Genomic DNA, 12516 nt, shown 5'->3' with positions numbered 1-12516 from the left:
TTCCAGCTGTTGTAATGGGCACTGAGGACACACTGGTAAATAAAGGGGTATTAGAGGAACTGAAAGAGCAGAGCCTTAAAGTAAAACCATAAAGCTTAAAGTAAGCCATACCTTACTTTAGGGGAAAAACACCACTAGATGACTTCAGATTGCAGAGTTAACTGAAAGAAACAATGTTGGGGAAGGAACAATGGACAGGAAACAGACGACTGGGGTAGTGTCATTAGGAAATACAGGCAGCGACCATTATCAACAGAACTCAAAACATGAAATGGCACCCAGAAAGGTGATGAGGCAGGAAGGAGCACGGTGCTTTCACTGGAGAGGGAAGGCCCTCGTGGCTGGCTTATAGCCACAGGTGAGACTGCAGGTGAGACTGGGCTCAGGGCCAGGGCAACTGCTTCCACTAGTGTGTGATTACAATATAAAGTGACCCGTGATTGGCTAGCTACCATTTCCCCCACCCTCGTAATTGGCTATCTCCCGTTCTCCCCTCCTCCCCGCCCGTGATTGGCTATCTCCCGTCCTCCCCCGTGATTGGCTATCTCCCGTTCCCCATGATTGGCTCTCTCCTGTTCTCCCGCTGCCCGAATTCCTAGGACAGCGAGACAGGTGAGAAAGAACAGACAACTTGCCCCCAGGACGCTCGGAAACCTAGGAGGAGTCTCTGCACCTCCAATCTCCCCCGAATAATCAGGCAAAGCAATGGACTTCAGCTTTTACAGGACGTTCCAGCTCCCCCAGGACCTAGTCTTCCGATCGCTATTTAACAGCTCCCACCAGGTGGCGCCAGACCACTACGAGGCCCGGAATTCCTGTCAGGCTCGCGGTTCATCCTCACCTCAGCCACTTAAACAGTAACGTGGTTTCATATCTCACGCAATTGAAATTTTAGACTCCATTTACTGCGTTATGATAGGTTGAATTTCCTTGATTCTCACAGTTGCCCTGCGAAGAATGTAATGATATTTCCACTGTGATGAGAAAGTGGTTTCGGGAAGGTTAAATAAATATCTTGGCCAAGGTAAACTAGTGAGGAGCTGGGATTCTGACCACAGGTATTCTGATTTCACCTTTGACCCTCATTTCTCTAAGCCTAACTCCCAATCTAGGTTTCAGGCTGGAGCAGGTACTCTTCCTTTGATAAGATGCCTGGTAACATTTTTTTTCCAACCTCAGCCCTATTTGAGCTTTTTTCTTTTCTTTTCTTTTTTTCCGTGGGCAGGGGGAGTGCATTTGCTCTTGTGGACTCCCTCAGGGTGACAGAGGGAAGCGGGTGATAGCTCACTCCATTCCCAGGAGAGAAAGAAAAATTGAGTCTGGATAGGTTTCCACCTCAGGAGGCCACTGTTGTAAGGGAAAGGAGTGGGGGAAAATCTCGCTAGGTTCGTTGAAAGAACATGTAGATCTTCGCAACAGGTTAACATAGCTATTAGTAAGTTAGAGCCCTGGAGCGTAAAAGGAAATTCCTCAGGATTTTTTCAGGTGGATCTGGGATGATGTCTTCCTTTACTCCCTTCCTACAGGCTTCCTGTATCTCCTTTGCTTCCATTATACTTTGTCCCTAGCACTATTGTAGCACTTACCATATGTATTAAAATATGTATTTGTTTACATGTGTATCCTCAGTTATACTGAGCAGGGATTATGTATTGTTCTTTTTTCACTCCTTATTGTATATGGCAAATAATTAGATTTTTGTTCATTTATTTGGCCACTTTAAATCCAAAGTAATGGTTTGACCAACTTTGCTTTCTTATGAATGTAGGTATGTTGGCCTTGCTTAAATCTAGATGACTTCACTCCTGGGATTCTTTTTATATTCATTTATTTTTTTTGTGTGAGACAGGGTCTCACTCTGCAGCTCAGGCTAGAGTGCAGTGGTGTGATCTCAGCTCACTACAACTTTTGTCTCAAGCCATCTTCCCACCTCAGCCTCCAAAGTACCTGGGACTACAGGCACATGCCTCTATGTCCAGCTAATTTTTGTATTTTTTGTAGAGACAAGGTTTCATCGTGTTGCCCAGGCTGATCTCAAACTCCTGAGCTTAAGCTATCTGCCCGCCTCAGCCTTCCAAAGTGCTGGGATAACAGATGTGAGCCACCACGTCTGGCCTCCTGGGAGTCTAACATGTTTTCTGCACTGAAGATCAAAGTCTGCATTGTGTAACCATTCTGGAGAGCACCCATCCTAAGAGAAGAAAAAATTAGGTAGTGAAATGATCCAGTAACAAAACTGTAGGCACCAAAGTGTAGGCAGTCTCTTGTTCTGGGGAACATGGTGTTTGCCATGAGGCCTTGACCTCTGTTCCAGTCCTATGGACTTCTGTCTGAATCCAAAGAACAGTTTATGAAGTAGGCCCTTTTGACTGCAAGCAGTCAAGATTCATTCAGGTGAGCTCCAGTAATATGGATTTTTATAAGCTACATCAATAGTTCTTGAGGTTTAAGGTACCCCACACTAGGGTGATCAGAATCACTGGGGAACTTGTTAGAAATGCAAGGCCCCTGACCTGTTGAAGAAACACCTCTGAAGGTGTTCATGACTCTGTGTTCTAACAAGCCATTCAGGTGGTTCTGATGCATACTCATGTTTGACAACTACTGGGATATACAGAGAAAGAGATTTTCCAGGACTTCAGCAATGAGCCACACTTCACAGAGATTAAACATCACTTGGGTGGTGAAACTTTATTCAGGATCCATGTTTTTTTTTTTTTTTTTTTTTTTTTTAGCAGTAGGAGTTAATTGCCATTCACTTGAATGTTCCACTGTAAGTGAGATTCAGACTCTTGTTAGAAATTGAAGAAGGGCTTTGATGCTTTTAGCTGGTGTAGTGCCAAGAGTCCCAGGAATTCCCAAATCCAGCTCTGCTTGTTATTCCTATGACATGAGAACAACAGCAATGAAAGGGCATGTAACATGGGTATTACTCTTTTAAATGTGACAGCAGCACCCAACAGCTCTTGCTGCAAAGCCCTGGTACCAGTTGGGTTGAAGCAAGCAGTAGGCCCAGGTAGAATCCACATATCCAACTTGCCATTCTTTCCAGGGTAGATACTACCAATTAATTGCCCATGTAGTATTCTCTCCATTATCAATGGAACTTCTGTGTTTCTTAGGCAGGTCGGTATTTCTAACTTAAAAAACTACAAATCTCATCCTTCTTTCAAATAGGAATGTAAAATGACACAAGAAAAAATAATTGGATGGAATTTCTTAGAAAGCCCTTGTTGCCTTTCCCTTTTTCTGTGTCTGAACTTGAATGGATTGTTGGACTCTAACCATAAGGGAAAAGCCAAGATAATCTCAAAGGTTTCACTCTGAAATACTTGATGGCTGAAACTATACCAGCAACTACTCTCTTCCAGCCTTATCGTTACTTGATAGTGGGAAACTCTTCTGTCCTTAAGCCACAATGCTTGGAATATTATTTTTGGAAGCTGAATGCAATTACTAACTTATCCAATATGAAACCTATACCTTAGGACCAGAATGCGCAAGAGTGGAGAGAGGGAGAGGAGAAGAGGGAGGGAGGGAGGAGGAGGAAGAGGAGGAGTAGAGAGAGAAAGATTACTCACTTATTTGGAGAAAGAGAAAGAAGAGCAAACTTGCCTGCAAGAAGGATCTTGGATCTAATTGCCCATCTAAGCATGTGAAGCCAAGGGTGGAATGGAGAGAAGGGCAGCCTGCTTCTTGTCAAGAGGAGGTAGGAAACAAGAAGTGCAACAGAGGAAACCAAAGAAAAGCTGTCTTTACTTCCTACATTTTAAGGCATATTGTTTTTGTCCACACGTATTTGTTACAGGGAGGTTGGCAGAGTGGTAATGGTATGAGGACATGTGGTTAAAGATTCTCTCACACAATTTTTATTTCTGTTTTTCTATTTTTTCATTTTGTTCTTGCTACTAATTGATCCTGCTAGCAATTCTGTGTCTTACACTGAAAAAGAGAATCTGAGTGGCTGAGTGGGTCACCCAGTGGGACACTTCTTGAGCTGCAGGCCAATTTCAGGGTTGGCTATCTTTGGGTTAGGTGCCCATCCCTGGTCCCAGCATATATATATATATTTTTTTTTTCTTTCTTTCTTTTTTTTTTTTTTGAGAGGGAGTCTCGCTCTGTCACCCAGTCTGGAGTGCAGTGGTGCAATCTCAGCTCACTGCAACCGCCACCTCCTTAGTTCAAGTGATTCTCCTGCCTCAGCCTCCTGAGTAGCTGGGATTACAGGCATGTAACACCATGCCTGGCTATTTTTTCGTATTTTTAGTAGAAACGGGGTTTCACCATGTTGGCCAGGATGGTCTCAGTCTTCTGACCTTGTGATCCACCTTCCTTGGCCTCCCAAAGTGCTGAGATTCCAGGCAGGAGCCACTGTGCGCAGCCTGTCCTGGCATCTTTAATGCCAGCATGGAACCTTGTGATTAGGGACATAAGATCACTTTTCTCAGCAGGGATATGTGGGTGGGGATTCCTTTTGAGGGACCTCTGGACCCCTCTTTAAGTTTTGTTTTGTTCACAAACATGAGCTAAGGGTAAGGAGGTTTTAGGTAAAAGCTGACAGAGTTGTAAGCCATTGGATGACAGCCTTTTTGTGCTTCTTCCTGGCAGATTTCACGTAAGAGAACATGTGTAGCACTGGCACTTAGAGGCTTCTTCCTCTTTCTGCAGACATGGGTTCTCAGGCCGTACCCAGAGGCAGTGTGGACATGGCGATTCCCAGCGAGCAGGCTAGGAGAGGGGAGGTACCTGGAGGAAGGATGCTGAACCAGAGAAGACAGCAAACATGACAGAGACTATACCTGGCTGTAAGACATTGTTTGTGAATTTGAGACATTTCCTATGGCATTCTTTTCACATTTTTCCCTTGGGATAGGGGACTGAAGGGAAACACACCTACCAGTGGCTCATTATAGGGGAAAATTTCTGTAGAATTTAGTGTTTGATGTTGCAAAACAATTGTGTGTACATTTTCATACTATTACATTATACTGCCACAATTTTAGCTATTCAAAATATTGATTGAAGTGACTTAATGTTTTCCAATGATCTTGAAGTAAAATGGAACTTCCAAGAAAATGCATTATGAACCTCTCACTTTGCCACCACATACCTCCTAGGGTACATGTACCCTCATCTAAAAAACAAAATTCACTGGGGATGCCAATCAATTGGAAGGGACTTTGTGCAGATTTGGAGGTTCTACACTTGCAGGTGGTTGTAAAAGCCAGAAAAATGCAGATAACAGGAGGATAACTTTTTGCTTATTGGTTAGACTATGATTAGACATTTTTGGTGGAGATATTTATTTATACTGGGCAATGGAAGACAACCTGAGCCTGTCATAGCAGGGCTAGCAGGGACCATTTTGTGACCCTCCCAAAAATGTGTCTCAAATCCACATTTTTGGGAGGGCGAATCCGTCTGGACGAGGTTGGGTCATCTGTTCAGTACTGGTTCACTCAGCTATGATCAGAGGGTTGGGGTGATGTTAAGCTTCCTTCTCAGAAGTGGACCATGCAGGTGTCAGTGAGGCACAGGGGAGGTGGCCAGGGAGGAAATGATGGGGGTTTCTAGAACAAGATTTGAGTTTAAACAGAAATAGCCATCTCTGAGGTAAGGATGGTAGAATTTGACAACTGATAGGATTTGAGGGTTTCCCATGTGGGAGACTTGGTGGGAAATCCTCTTTGAATTTGTTGAATGAATGAACAAACATTAAGTCTGAAAAAACCATTTTCCATATTTACTGATTTTAAACCCTATGAACATTGAATCCCTGAATTGAAATTAAATTAGTGTGAGCTCAACTCCATCACTATATGAGTGACCTTTAGCAACTCATTCCTCTTAGTATCTGTTTCCTCATTTATACGTGGGCATTAAAAATACCTGCCCTATCTTAAAAGATAGTTGTAATCAATGAGATAGTACAGATTAAAGTACTCTGGGGCTGGGTGCAGTGTCTCACACCTTTAGTTTCTGTACTTTGGAAGGTCAGGGTGGGTGATGACCTGAGGAGGAGTTCAAAACCAGCCTGTCTCTACTAAAAATACAAAAATTAGCTGGGTGTGGTGGTGCATGCCTGTAATCCAGCTACTCAGGATGCTGAGGTGGGAGAATTGCTCAAACCCAGGAGGAGGAAGGTGCAGTGAGCCGAGATCGCACCACTGCACTTTAGCCTGGGCGACAGAGCAGGATTGTCTAAAAAAATAAAATGAATTAAAGAAAGGTATTCTGAAAACTGTAACGTATCACACGATGTAAAGTTTTATTTATTTATTTTTAGACAGAGGCTTGCTCTGTCGCCCAGGCTAGAGTGCAGTGGCGCGATCTCAGCTCACTGCAATCTCTGCCTCATGAGTTCAAGGGATTCTCCTGCCTCAGCCTCCTGAGTAGCAGGGATTACAGGTACCTGCCATCATGCCCAGCTAATTTTGTATTTTTAGTAGAGATGGGGTTTCACCATGTTGGCCAGGCTGGTCTCGAATCCCTGACCTTGTGATCCACCCACCCTCCCAAAGTGCTGGGATTACAGGCATGAGCCACCTCGCTGGTCAAATGTAAAGTTTTATGTGAATACTAGGTATTGTGTTATTCCTAAAATTCTCTCTCTACTCATACCTGTATGTGCATGTGTTCTGTGGTGGTGGAGAGGAAAGGAATAGAAGACAGTGTAAAGCTGCTAGGTAATAGACATTTCACAAGACAAGGAAATGCTGTAATGTCCTTTGTAAGTTGTTTCTGCCCTCACCTTCCTCTGAACATTTCTGGGCAGATACATTACTCCTACTCCAACCAATTCATTTTCTTCCCTTTGCAGGTGGCATGTGGTGTTAAGGGCTTTTAGATAGGACAAAAGAAGGAAAACGACTTGGCTGCAACAAAAACAGAGGTAAAATTTAAAGTTTGTAGGCTATGGAGACTGTGAGAAATCATTTTGATAGGGAGGGGGTGTAAATGCCATGTGCTTGTGAGTGTGTGTGTATGTGTGTGAGTATGAGAGAGAGAGAGAGAGAGAGAGAGAGAGAGAGAGAGAGAGAGAGAGAAAGAAAGAGTCTTGTAGTAGTGGGTTTTCTCCACTGGCCTGTGGAATTAGTTCAGTGTGGGATGTGTTGACTGTTAAGTGTGGCTATTCCTAAGGGTTGAGGCATTGGAGGAATAGTTCTTAATAGAATTTAAGCTATTGATACTGCTTTCTGGATATTATTTCATTTTCAAAAAAGAGTGGTTGAGGAGGAGTTGGGAAACTGACATTGGATGTCAGGTACTTATGTAAGCGTAGGCTCAAAATAACACCATGAAGTACACATGATCATCCCCAATTTCCAGATAAGGCAATTGAGCTTCAGAAAATTTAAATGACTGTCCAAGTTCTGCAGAAAGTAAGTAGAGGACTTCATATTTAAGCCCAGGCTAGTTTGATTTGAAACTGCATGTTCTTCCTTCTTTTTTCTTTTTCTTTTTTTTTTTTATTATTAGAGACAGGGTCTTGCTGTGTTGCCCAGCTGGAGTGCAGTGGTGCTATTACAGCTCCCTGCAGCCTCAAACTCCTGGGCTCAAGTGATCCTCCTGCCACTGGATTGGGGCTGCGAATCCCTAAAGTGCTTTCTCCAAATTTTCCAAAATTCCTCAGTTTTTATGAAAAATTCCCCAAATTTTTATATTAAATCATCTGAAGATTTAACATGAAAATACTCTCCAAAAAAAAATGATTTATCTTGAATGAAATCTTATATTTGACAGTTTCAAATGAAAGGGATACTTTTAGGGACACCTAATCCACCCACAGCTAATTATTGGTAAAATCCACGCAGATAAAATTATTATTTTCTGTAAGGATTTTATTCCAGGAAGGGAGAACACATGAACTCATGTTCCATGTAGGAGGATGAAGAATGCACACTGGATCTCATCTGTCCCTTCTGGACTCAGCAGTCAGAATGGGCTCTTCATGTGGGTCTGGCTTTGACAGGGAGTTTGAGGAAATTGTGGGCGGAGACTTAAGGAGTAGCTAGTACTCCTCTGAGCACTTTGGGGAATGCACACCTATAAAACAGAACAATATATTCTTTTTTTCTGTTTTTTTTTTTTTTTTAATATACTTTAAATTCTGGGGTACATGTGCAGAACATGCAGGTTTGTCACATAGGTATACATGTGCCATGGTACTTTGCTGCATCCATCACCCCGTCATCTACATTAGGTATTTCTCCTAATGCTATCCCTTTCCTGTTCCTCCAACCCCTGATATCCCTCCCCTAGCCCCCCACCCCCTGACAGGCCTGGGTGTGTGATGTTCCACTCCCTGTGTCCATGTGTTCTCATTGTTCAACACCCACTTATGAGTGAGAGCTTGCGGTGTTTGGTTTTCTGTTCTTGTGTCAGTTTGCTGAGAATGATGGTTTCCAGCTTCATCCATGTCCCTGCAAAGGACATGAATGCATCTTTTTTAATGGCTGCATAGTATTCCATAGTGCATATGTGCCACATTTTCTTTATCCAGTCCATTATCGATGGGCATTTGGGTTGGTTCCAAGTCTTTGCTATTGTGAACAGTGCTGCAATAAACATACATGTGTATGTGTCTTTATAATAGAATGATTTATAATACTTTGGGTATATACCCAGTAATGGGATTGTCTGGGTCAAATGGTTTTTCTATTTCTAGATCCTGGAGGAATCACCACACTGTTTTCCACAATGGTTGAACTAATTTATACTCCCACCAACAGTGTAAAAGCATTCTTGTTTCTCCACAGCCTCTTCAGCATTCAGATAAACTCTCCCACATTCCCTAGTTATTTGCTTTTCTTTATCAACTAAAGGTAAAGGGGATTAGGCTGCCTTCAGCTGTAACTTCTACTGAAACTATGCAAACTTCTCAGCCTTCTAAGAAGGTTTGTGATTATATTCTATAATTTTACAATCTTTCCAACCATCCTGACTGAACCCTCACAAATGACTACCTGCTGTGTTCAGAATTCTTATTGAGGGTGGAATGAGAGACTGGCATGTTTGAATGGGCCTTGGATTGGGGATTCAGGGTCTGAGCTCTTGTCACACCTGTGGCAGATGCATAATAATCATAATAATTGTAACTGACACTTATTGAGTATTTACTAAGTAACATCAAGTTTTTAAATTTATTTTAAATAAATTTGTCTAGTTTATAAATTTATTGGATAGGTAACTTAATCTTCATTTAAGCTAAAGGATCAGAAACTTAGTTGTTTAAGCTCCCCCAGCTAATAAGCAGACCTGGGCTTTGCATTCAGCCTGGCCCGTTTGGATCTGGAACTCACTCACACAAACCTCATATTCCTGGGTCCCAACTTCCTCTTCTGTAAAACAAGGAGGTTGTGCTTAGTGATTTTTAAAGTTCTTTAAGGGCAATACCAAACAATTCAACTCACATGTCCTGGGAGCTTGGTGGATGTGCATTTGGATTAGACACTGGCTGCCTTGGGACCATTGTGAACATCAGTGAGCTCATTTAGTGAGCTCATTTAGGCAAAGGTCTTGTTTTTATTTATTCATTTTTATTGAGGTAGGCTCTCATTCTGTTACCCAAGCTGGACTGCAGTGGCATGATCATAACTCACTGCAGCCTTGTCCTCCAGGCTCAGGTGATCCTCCCACTTCAGCCTCTCAAGTAGCTGGGACTACAGGTGTGGGCCACCACACCCAGCTGATGTTTTTATTTTTTGTAGAGATAGGTTTTCCTTGTGTTGCCCAGGCTGGCCTTGAACTCCTGGGCTCAAGTGATCTTCTTGTCTTGGCTTCCCAAAGTGCTAGGATTATAGGTATGAGCCCCTGCTCCAGACCCAAGGTCTTGGCACTCAGCCAGCCTCCATGCATGTCAGTCTTCCTTTCTTTCCTCTTTTAGCTCTAAATTATTGGATTCCATGATGCCAAAAAAACACAGTAAGTCAATGTTTCCATGGTGGTCAGTGTTCACTGATGGTTGGTGAAGTAAGAGAAGTAAGGATAAGGAAGTAACTTTTCAAAAGAGAGAAATTGATTCAATTTGGATTATCTCTATCTACTGTGAAATGACTGTGATAAGAGATAGTGACTTTTGTTCATATTTTTCAGGTGATATATATGGTTTATAAATTTAGGTCTCTTGGACCAGTTTCTTTTTTTCCAAATTTTTGCTAGTCCATAAAGACAAATGCCTAGAAAGAGCAGTAGTTGAGCAGGACTTTTAAAATTATGTATGGTAAAACAGCAATTGTTTAAAAAATTTCTGATATATCACAGACCGAGGCTTTTGTAAAATTAAAACTAAATTACTAAAAAAAAACCCCAAGTATATACAGATATAAGTTCCATTTTTTAATTATCAAGATCAATGACATGAAATAATTCTGTCAAATTGTAATGCAAGCCTCTCAACACGTATCTTCAATTTCTGTGCTTATTTCTTTGGAAGCTGGCAATCACAGGCTTACAGGTAACACTTGGAATATCACAGAGAGGGGACCTCTGCCCTACTTGGAGGAAGGTCCACTTAGTAATATCTGGGGTTTGTAGCTATAATTCTGAGACCTGTGAACTTGGAAGGGGAAAATATTTACATATCTTTGATTTGAATTGAAATTTAAAGTTAGGTTGCAAACTACAGTGGTGTTAGTAGTACCTATGACTTTTTGGTTTCAAAAGAGGTCATAGTTACTTTCACATCATATATTTAAAACAATCTCAAAATATTTTTATGCTTATCTTGTTTTTGAAATTGCAATCGCTGTTAGACATGTTGCTTTATTGTTAGCATATCATTAAAGAGGCACAAACTGTAATTTAAAAAATATTATAGTAACTGTATTTCAGTGCAATTGATTTTCTTTGTATCTTGGCTCACTGCAACCTCTGCCTCCCAGGTTCAAACAATTCTCCTGCCTCAGCCTCCTGAGTAGCTGGGTTTACAGGCACATACCACCACAACCAACTAATTTTTGCATTTTTAGTAGAGATGCAGTTTCACCATGTTGGCCAGGCTGGTCTTGAACTCCTGGCCTCAAGTCATCTACCCACCTCAGCCTCCCAAAGTGTTGGGATTACAGGCATGAGCACTGTGCCTGGCCTAAAAATTAATTGTAAGAGAGGTTTATAAGCGTGTCTCAGCTCAATGGGTTCTTCTTGCCCACTTCCCCCCAAAACGATCAGTGGAACAGCAGGCAGTACAGCAAATAAAGAGTTTAATAATCACAGGGCTGGCCAAACAAGACAGGGAGAAATTTCTCAAACCCATCTCCCCCAGGATTCAAAGACTAAGATTTTTAAAGGGTACTTTGTTGGGCACGGGGCTGGGGAACTGGTACAATTGATTGGCGGGGGATGAAACCACAGGAGCACCTAAAACTGTCTTTGTGCAGCTGAGTCAGTTCCCAGGAAGGGTGTGTGTGTGTGGAGCGGGGGGTCTCAAGACTAGGTGGTGTCCCTTGGTCTACTGAAATGCTGACAAATATCTAAAAGACCAGTCATTTAAGTTTCACTATAGTGATTGGTATGGTTAGGCTTTGTGTCCAAACCCAAATCTCATCTTGAATTGTAATCCCCATAATCCCCACGTGTCGAGGGAGGGACCAGGTGGGAGGTGACTGGATCATGGGGGCAGTTGTTCTCATGATAGTGAGTGAGTTCTCATGAGATCTCATGGTTTCATAAAGCAGTTTTCCCTGCTCTTGCTTGCTCTCTCTCACCTGCTGCCACATATGACATGCCTGCTTCCCCTTCCACCATGATTGTTTCCAGAGGCCTCCTCAGCCTTGCGGGAACTGTGAGCCAACTGAAGCTCTCTCAGGTATACCTTTATAGCAGTGTGAAAACAGACCAATGCAGTGACGCTATCTTTGGTTGTTGGGGAAGTTATAAATTTTATGACACTGGTTATGTGACTCTGGAGCAGTAAGCAACTTATAGAAAAATAAACTAAGCCATGGCAGGACATTGTTTAACTATGCTTATTCTTTAGCAAAGTCCAAGCCCCTACCATAATTCCAACCTTGCCTCATGAATGCAGCTTTAAGCTCCAGGCAAAAGGGGTATCATTTTCCCTTGATTCCAAGTTTATAAACTAAATCCCTCTCATAGTTATCTTGGCCTTTGTACTAGAATAAGCAAAAAGCCAACCACACAACCCCCCTCCCACCCCCCTCAGAAAACCCAATTTAATCTGGGAGGCTAGAAGCAAGATGGAGTCAGTCACGTTAGATTTCTCTTATTTATCATTCTGCAGAGGCAGTTCAAGAGTCACCAGACTATTAAAGGATTTCCATACGGCAAACAAGCTTAAGGACACTTTTTTTAGTGGCAAGAAAGAAGAAAACTATTTTTAAAACAATTTCCTTTCATCACAATCATCAGATTGTGCTACTAAACATCAGTGGGTTCCTGAGAAATTAGGAGTCACTGCAAGAGACCAGGGCACGTTTACTGGTCTTTTTTTACTTTTTGCTTTTATCATCTACAAATTTACAAATTGTGTCTGTGTTCTCTTACCAGGCATACTGA

The 12516-nt window shown here is 42.2% G+C and overlaps 1 protein-coding gene across 1 annotated transcript in view; it reads left to right on the top strand.

The window, feature by feature from the left end:
• MGAM (maltase-glucoamylase) overlaps positions 1-12516 on the top strand; it is a 253259-nt gene that overhangs the window by 125767 nt on the left and 114976 nt on the right. The window contains exons 2-3 of the mRNA XM_064372824.1: positions 4669-4805; positions 6821-6892. The gene's annotated coding sequence lies outside the window, so the exon portion shown is untranslated. The remainder of the gene's footprint in view (positions 1-4668; positions 4806-6820; positions 6893-12516) is intronic.

This window comes from Aotus nancymaae, unplaced genomic scaffold (assembly GCF_030222135.1).
Source record: "Aotus nancymaae isolate 86718 unplaced genomic scaffold, 86718_ANA_hifiasm-v0.15.2.pri h1tg000002l, whole genome shotgun sequence".
Lineage (NCBI taxonomy): Eukaryota > Metazoa > Chordata > Mammalia > Primates > Aotidae > Aotus > Aotus nancymaae.
Note: the sequence above shows the minus strand (reverse complement) of the source record. Positions and strands in the feature narration are given on the sequence as shown.